Here is a 7,217-nt window from a genome sequence, read left to right as displayed (position 1 = left end):
GAAAAGAAAAGAAAGTTTGAGGACCACCGTGTAGACAGCTGGGTGTTCAGAGCTTTACCCAGGAGCCAGGCCCTGTGTGGCCAGCTGTGCCCATCTGCCAGGCATGCATCTCACTAGGCAGCCAGGGCATCCACTGCTTCCGAAAGCTTCCCAGGTCCTATCCCTGTGCCCTCATCAGCGTACTGCACTGTCAAGATCATCTCAGGGGTGTTGAGACCACCAAGCTCCCTGTGGACATGATAAGATGGGAAGATATGCTGATGCCACTTCCACGGAGGGGCAACTTGCTTCTGGTGAATGTTGACTGAGGAAGGAAAAAATATTTACCAGATCAGTCACTGCATAACAGGTGGTAAATTGTATTGATTTGTTTCATTAAGGAGAACACACTTGAAACAGCAGCTGCAAAGGGAGTCACCTTCTGATTAAGCTGACAATGACATACACATTCCCCAAAACCACCATTTTCTAGTGAAATAAAACTGGAGAATGAAGTCTCAGACTGTGCAATTAGCCTATGCAATCCCCTCATGATGCTGTATTTTCTCTGACAGGCTGTTGTGGTAGGAAATTCATGACCCCTCCCCTCCCCTCCCCTCCCCTCCCCTCCCTTCTCCTCTCCTCTCCTTTCCTTCTTTCTTTTCTTTTCCTTTTTCTTTTCTCTTTCTTTTCCTTTTCTTTTTCTTTTCTTAAAACTGAGTCTTGCTCTGTCACCCAAGCTGGAGTGCAGTGGCGCGATCTCAGCTCACTGCAACCTCTGCCTCCTGGTTCAGGAGATTCTCCTGCCTCAGCCTCCCGAGTAGCTGGGATTACAGGCGCCCGCCACCACACCTAGCTAATTTTTATATTTTTAGTAGAGACGGGGTTTCACCATGTTGGCCAGGCTGGTCTCAAAGTCCTGACCTCGTGATCTGCCCGCCTCGGCCTCCCAAAGTGCTGGGATTACAGGCATGAGCCACCGCGCCCGGCCTAGCTTTTCTTATAATGATGGTAAGAATATGATAATGGTAGTTAACATCTGTTGAATGCTTATTGTGTGTGAAACCCTGCTCTAAGTATTTTATATTTATTAGCTGATATGGTTTGGTCCCCTCCAAATCTCGTATTGAAATGTGATCCCCAATGTCAAAAGTGGGGCCTGGTGGGAGGTGTTTGGGTCATGGGGGCAGATCTCTCATGAACGGTTTGGTGCCCTCCTCACCGTAATGAGTTCTCACTCTGTGAGCGCACAAGCTTGCATGAGAGCTGGTTGGTTAAACAGCCTGGCATCCATCTTGCTCTACCACTTGCCATGTGGCACACCTGCTTCTCCTTTGCATTCTACCATGAGTAAAGGCTTCCTGAGCCTCCCCAGAAGCTGAGCAGATGCAGGTGCCGTGCTTGCGCAGCCTGTGGAAGCGTGAGCCAAGTAAACCTCTTCTCTTTATAAATTACCCAGTCTCAGGTGTTCCTTTGTAGCAATGCAAAAACAGACTAACACATTAGCCAAGTGATCCTCCAAATAGAAACAAAATCCACAAGCCCTAGAGGCAGAGTGGTTATCCCTCTTTTAATATATGAATACAGTGGGGACTTAAACTGGTAATTTTTTGTTATACAAGATATGATAATTCATTTCAACAGAGTCACAAAAAGTCCCTCAAGCTTTGATTTGGGAATTTAAAAATATTTAGCTGATCTGGGAATAGAAGGATGATTCTCCTTCAAGGACCGTGCCGTTGTTTAAAGTTCTACACTCCTCTGATACTCTCAGCAGTAAGAGAACAGAGACAGGAAACATGCACTTCTATGGAGGGCCCGCCGGAAGGACTCCGCAGCAGAGGATTCCACCTGCACAGGAAACGTAGACAGCTACTGGGTAGCAGAAAAACAACGAACAAAACCTGACTCATACAACCTGTAAGCAACGCCCCCAAATCAAAGGAAAAAGCTGCAGATCACAAGTCATCCAATATTCCAGTATCCCAGTATTCAGAAATAAACGTGCAGACCAGGCACAGTGGCTCCCGCCTTAAACCCCAGCACTCTGGGAAGTTGAGGTGGGAGGATCACTTGAGCCCAGGAGTTTGACACCAGCCTGGGCAACATGGTGAGACTCCATCTCTACACACACACACACACACACACACACACACACACACACACACACAAAATTAGTGCCTGTCGTCCCAGCTCCTCAGGAGACTGAGGTGGGTGGATCACCTGAGCCTGGGGAGGTCAAGGCTGCAGTGAGCCGTGATGGCACCACTGCACTCCAGCCTCAGCAACAAAGCAAGACCCTGTTTCTAAAAAAAACAAAACAAAACTGAAAAAAGAAATAACAAATGTGCAAACATTTGATGAATAATCCAAATATTTCTCTCTCCATTTTTACAGGGGTAAATTTCCATAATTATGAAGAGGCAGAAAGAGATGGAGAGAGAGAATGTTATAACAGCAGAGATATTTTATACATTTCATTTTAAAAATAAAATGTTAAATTTAACAAATGAAAATAAACTAGTGAAGCTCAAGGAATTGCTGGATGCATAAAAATCTCTTTTAAAAGTTGTGTACAAAAGAACATATGTAATATATATGTGCCTTAGGACAATAGAATGTAAGAGCTCGCATGTCACCAATACTATTGCATCCCCACCTAACTCCGCTCCTCCCTGCAGATGAATCCACTCTTACAAATGTGTTCACCATTCCCTTACTTTTAAAATATAATTTTCAAAAAATAAAAATAAAATAAAAATTTCAAGAATCATATATATAGCCACGCCGGGTTTGTTGGCTCATGTCTGTAATCCCAGCACTTTGGGATGCCAAGGCGGGCAGATCCCTTGAGGTCAGGAGTTCAAGACCAGCCTGGCCAACATGGTAAAACCCTGTCTCTACCAAAAAATACAAAAGTTAGCCAGGCATGGTGGCGCACGCCTGTAATCCCAGCTACTTGGGAGGCTGAGGTGGGAGAATCACTTGAACCCTGGAGGCCCAGGTTGCAGTGAGCCAGGATCACACCACTGCACTACAGCCTGGGAGACAGCGTAAGACCTTGTCGCAAAAAAAAAAAAAATAATATATTTATGATTATATATAATCCTCTCATCCTCACCCAATCTGAGAATGTCTATGTTTACATTTTGCAAAATTACTGGATATGAAATGAGCCTCCATGGTAATTTTAGTTTGCATTTCATGGAATGTGTTTTCAAAGGTTTATCAGCCAATCCGTTTTCCTCTTCTGGGAGATGCCCGTTCATCTCTCTGCCCATTGCTCTATGGATTACTTACCTGTTTCTTTGACACATGCAGAAGTTCTTTAACAGGTTTATGTGTTGCAAATTTCTTTTCCAAGTTTATATGGTTTTTCACTTTTGGTATGTTATTTTTAGATAAGCAGAAGTTTTGCATTTTGACATGCTTTAGTAGTTTTTTCCTTTGTGGTATATAAAGTACATATTTTAAAAGTCATCCCTTGTTTTATGTAGCTGTGGTTCATGTTCATGGCTGTTTAGGTGTCTCTTACGTGCATATGACATTACTGATTCATTCTACTGCCGGTAGACATTTGGATTATTTGTAGATTTTGGTTTTAAAAATAATACTAGCATGGATTTTCTTGCACATGTCTCCTGGTGCACACATCCATGCATTTTTGGGGGCACGTACCTGGGAGAAAGGTTGCTGAGGCACAGGTGTGCCAAGCCTTCTGCTGAAGTGGGTGTTCTGATTTCCCTCCCCACAGCAGTGTGGGAACCGGTGTTCTGCAAGCCTCCGGGGGTAGTGGCAGCCTCTCTCTAGCAGGTGTGCGTGGTATTAGGTGAGGTTTTAGATTGGATTTCCCTGGTAACTAATGAGATTAATCACATTTCCATATATTTATTGGCCTCTTGGGTAGGCTCTTGCGTGCATTCAAGTATGTTACTAGTTCTCTATTGTGCTGCTGCCTTTTTTCTTATGGTTTTGTAGTATTTCCCAATATATTTGGAATACAAACCTTTTGTCAGTTACATGGATTGCAAATACCTTCTCCCACTCAGTGGCTTGCATTTTTACTTTCAATGGTGTCTTCTCATGAATAGAACTAACTGATTTTTGCTGGGCATGGTGGCTCATGCCTGTAATCCCAGCACTCTGGGAGGCCGAGGTGGGTGGATCACCTGAGGTCAGGAGTTCAAGACCAGCCTGGCCAACATGGCAAAACCCCATCTCTACTAAAAATACAAAAATTAGCCAGGCGTGGTGGTGGGCCCTTGTAATCCCAGCTACTTGGGAGGCTGAGGCAGGAGAATCACTTGAACCCGGGAGGTGGAGGTTGCAGTGAGCCAGGATCGAGCCACTGCACTCCAGCCTGGGCGATCGAGCAAGACTCCGTCTCACAAAAAAAAGAAAAAAAGAAAAAGAACTTACCGATTTTAACGGGTTTTCTTTTGGGTATTTTTTGTAGTGGTCTCTGAAATAAATCTTTCCAGCTCCAAGTTCCTGAAGCTGTTCTCCCATGTGATCTTCTACAGGCTTTATGGTTTTGCCTTCCCGTGCGCTCACCAGTCCATCTGGAACTGCCTGTTGTGAATGCAGTAAAGTAGCAGACACCTGTCCTCTCTCTCCTCATACAGGTTTCTGATTGGACCCCACCACTGACTGAAATCTCCATTCTTCCCCACGGCTCTGTAGGCCCCCTCGCCAGGAAGCGCCCACATGCCTGGGGGCTGTTTCTGAACCCACGGCCGCTGGTCTCCGTGTGAGAACATCGCACTGTCTTCACCGACATGAGGTCCTAATATCAAGAAGAGCAAGTCCTCTCACCAAATTCTTCTTTGGATTATTTGCCATTCTTGGCTCTTTCGCAGATACATTCCAGAATCACTTGGTCAATTTTCATACAAACAAAGCAAAACAGCGCTGCTGGGTGACCTTCAAACCTATAGCTCAATGTGCTGAGTGTCACCTCTATAGCAGTGGCCACTCAATCTATGAATGTGGTATCTCTCTCCTTTTGTTTTTTGTTTTGTCTTAGTGCTTTTCAAACATGTTTTATGGGGGGTGTGTGTGTGTGTGTGTGTGTTCGCTCATGTGTATAGAGATCTTGTGTGCATCTTTGTCAGATTTAATCCTAGTATTTGACAGTTGTTTCCCTTTTTATTTTCAAGTAGTTTTGGTCTCACAGAAAAGTAATAGAATCAGTATGGGGATCTTCCATAGATGTATAACTTACCCAGCTTCCTCTAAGGTTAATGTCTTACATAGAGACAGTACAAGGATCAGAACCAGGAAATCAACACTAGCATAAAACCATTAACTAAAGACCTTCCTAAATTTCACCAGTTTTTCCAGGATGCCATATTGCATTTATTTGCAGTTTCTGCACAGTTACCTGCAGTCTGTAACTGTTCCTATAGTCATGACTTTTCTTTCACGACCTTGACACTTTTGAAGAATGAATCTGGGTGTGGTGGTGTGTACCTGTGGTCTTGGCTACTCAGGAGGCTGAGGCTACCACCAGCCAAGATCGAGCCACTGCACTCCAGCCTGGACGATGGAGTGAGACCCTTTTTTTTTTTTTTGAGACGGAGTCTCGCTCTGTCACCCAGGCTGGAGTGCAGTGACACAATCTTGACTCACTGCAAGCTCTGCCTCCCGGGTTCACGCCATTCTCCTGCCTCAGCCTCCTGAGTAGCTGGGACTACAGGCGCCCACCACCACGCCCGGCTAATTTTTTTTGTATGTTTAGTAGAGACAGGTTTCACCATGTTAGCCAGGTTGGTCTCGATCTCCTGACCTTGTGATCTGTCCGCCTTGGCCTCCCAAAGTGCTGGGATTACAGGTGTGAGCCACCATGCCCAGCATTTTTTTTTTTTTGGGGGGGGCAGTGTCTTGCTCTGTCACCCAGCTGGAGTGCAATGGCTCGATCTTGGCTCACTGCAACCTCCACCTCCCAGGTTCAAATGATTCTTCCTGCCTCAGCCTCCCCTGTAGCTGGATTACAGGCGCCTTCACCACACCCAGCTAATTTTTGTACTTTTAGTAGAGACAGGGTTTCACCATGTCGGCCAGGTTGGTCTCAAACTCCTGACATCAGGTGACCCGCCTGCCTCTGACTCCCAAAGTGCTGGGGTTACAGGTGTGAGCCACTGTGCCCGGCTGAGACTCTTTCTAAAAATTAAAAATAAAATAAAGCAGAAATGATGTTGTGTTTTTGATGTACATCATGTCATGGGACTTACGGTGCGGGAACGTCTCACCGCTTGTGACGTTGCCCTTGATCACTTAGTGGGGGGTTTCCACCGGGTTTCTCCTTTGTAAATGTACTATGTTTTCCTTTCGTGGTTGATACTTATCTTGGGAGAGATGTACTGAGACAAGAGGTATTGTGCTTCTCTTCAAACCCCTGCCCACTGAAACGTGTGTCGGTGGACATACGTCGGCGGCTGTCAGCTGCAGCCGCTGCACTTCTTGTGTGCCCAATGGCAATCTGCTCCTCCCCTGCCCCTCCTACACCCATTGATGGGATTCTACTTTCCCTCCACGCCCTCTGGTGTGTATTTAATCCTTTATTTCTATTACTATGGACTCACTGACGTTTATTTTGTGGGCTTAATCCAAGTATATGATAGTTTTTTGATGCTAATTAAATATCATATTAAATTTTCTTTTTGTTGCTTGTGTACAGAAATACACTTTGTGAGTATGAGGTCATATTCAGAACCTTCCCAAGATTGCTTATTGATGATAATCATTTGTGATGAGTTCTTTTGGATTTTTATGTGCATCATCTGCAAATGAAGATGACTTTGACTGTTTGCTGTCACTCTTTGGAGCTGGGCCCCTGTTCCCATCAGGGTTATTTTATTTCGTGAAGGTTGTGATTCTGACCCAAATAGGGCTACCAGATAAAACAGGGCTCCCATAAACCGGGACATCCATTTAAATTTGAATTTCTCATATATACATATTGTATATGTATAATAGAAAAATATATACATTTTACTGAGACAGGGTCTCGCTCTGTTGTCCAGGCTGGAGTGCAGTGCTGTGATCATGGCTCACTGCAGCACTGACCTGGGCTCAAGCCATCTTCCCATCTCAGCCTCCTGAGGAACTGGGACTACAGATGCGTGCCACCACACCCAGATAATTTTTAGTTATTTGTAGAGACAGGGGTCTCCCTACGTGGCCCAGGCTGGTCTTGAACTTCTGGGCTCAAGTGATCCTCCCACCTTGGCCTCCCA

At 45.1% G+C, this 7,217-nt stretch overlaps 1 long non-coding RNA gene across 1 annotated transcript; it reads right to left on the bottom strand.

The window, feature by feature from the left end:
• Nucleotides 1-1,524: 1,524 nt before the first annotated feature.
• Nucleotides 1,525-5,473, bottom strand: LOC115832874. The gene is made up of 2 exons (XR_004028252.1): nucleotides 4,399-5,473; nucleotides 1,525-1,830 (listed from the first exon to the last, which is right to left on the bottom strand). It is a non-coding gene; the product is annotated as an uncharacterized LOC115832874 (long non-coding RNA).
• Between the last annotated feature and the right edge of the window lie 1,744 nt (nucleotides 5,474-7,217).

Source organism: Nomascus leucogenys, chromosome 23, assembly GCF_006542625.1.
Source record: "Nomascus leucogenys isolate Asia chromosome 23, Asia_NLE_v1, whole genome shotgun sequence".
Classification (NCBI taxonomy): domain Eukaryota; kingdom Metazoa; phylum Chordata; class Mammalia; order Primates; family Hylobatidae; genus Nomascus; species Nomascus leucogenys.
Note: the sequence above shows the minus strand (reverse complement) of the source record. Positions and strands in the feature narration are given on the sequence as shown.